The sequence below is a fragment of the Macrotis lagotis genome, chromosome 7 (assembly GCF_037893015.1).
Source record: "Macrotis lagotis isolate mMagLag1 chromosome 7, bilby.v1.9.chrom.fasta, whole genome shotgun sequence".
Lineage (NCBI taxonomy): Eukaryota > Metazoa > Chordata > Mammalia > Peramelemorphia > Peramelidae > Macrotis > Macrotis lagotis.
In genome coordinates this window covers 125,856,309-125,857,475 of record NC_133664.1, presented here as the reverse complement: position 1 = coordinate 125,857,475, position 1,167 = coordinate 125,856,309, and the positions used below count along the sequence as shown (strand labels likewise).

Sequence of the window (1,167 nt, the reverse complement as noted above, 5' to 3'; positions counted from 1 at the left end):
ACTTGGAGATATTTCTTCTAAAAGAACATCTGCACACAAATTTTTCCTTGCAAATAACCAGATATAATCTTATATTTCCATTAGAAAATGAAGATCATCCCCACCTCACCCCCTACAGCTTAGGATAAGGGCCAGAGGTGGGTGCAGGACCTGGCCTGCCTCGGTCCCTGTTCATCTCTTCTTCCTACCCGCCTATTACTGGCGACCATACAGGCTGAGGGCTAGCAGTTCTGCTGCCTGAGAGTCAGGTTTGGGGATGGGGCTGGGGGGGAGACATGGGCTTCTTCCCATGCTAGGAGGCTCCTAGACTGCAGTTGTGTCCAATGCTCCAAATGTACCCTGGCCATGAGGCAGTTGCTCCTGTCACTGCCCCACAGAGGAATGCCCAGTTCAATTCTGTTGTTACAACTCTGGAGGATGTACTAGAACCCAAGACCAGACACTGATTGCAGTAAAGCCAAATGGTGTTCAGTAGAGGTTGGTTGGAGATGTCATCAGGTGCATTGAGAGATGAGGGTTCAAACTGGTGGGAATGAAACTACTAAAGGACTGGGAAGGTTACAATGTGGTCCATAACTCTTGGGCCATGGTAGAAGACACTGACTCTGCAGAAGCTGCTTCAGGGACAATCTAGGGACAATTCACTTCAGCAGATATGTTGTCCATGCCAGTGATTCAGGGGAAGTGGCCCAGAGAGCGATCAACCTGTGGTTTTATAAGAGTGAGCTGGTAGGTTGGGACTGCTATAGTCACAGCAATCTGTACCATATGTGAGGGAGAGTCTCAGCCCACCTCCTGCCCATGAATGGGCCCAGGAGAAACTACCTCTGCCAATGAAAATGTTAGGCTCTGGGGCGGCTAGGTGGCACAGTGGATAGAGAGTTCAAATCTGGCCTCAGACACTTCATAATTACCTAGCTGTGTGACCTTGGGCAAGCCACTTAACTCCATTGCCTTGCAAAAACTAAAAAAAAAAAGTTAGGTTCTTCCCTTTCTTCCTGTTCAAGTTACCTTCCATCACCCTATCCTAATCACCTCCCCATTCACAGAGATCTTTCTGATGCCAAATCAAGAGCCTTTTCACTCCATGCTTCTAGCCATTGAAGGACTGAATCTAAATCTTCCCACTACAATGCCAGTAAACTCTGGGGGTACTTGCTTGTAACC

General features: G+C 48.0%; 1 pseudogene; it reads left to right on the top strand.

Annotated features, from left to right (window-relative positions):
- The first annotated feature begins 275 nt into the window (after window positions 1–275).
- Window positions 276–774, top strand: LOC141493815 (nucleoside diphosphate kinase, mitochondrial pseudogene; annotated as a pseudogene).
- The last annotated feature ends 393 nt before the right edge of the window (window positions 775–1,167 follow it).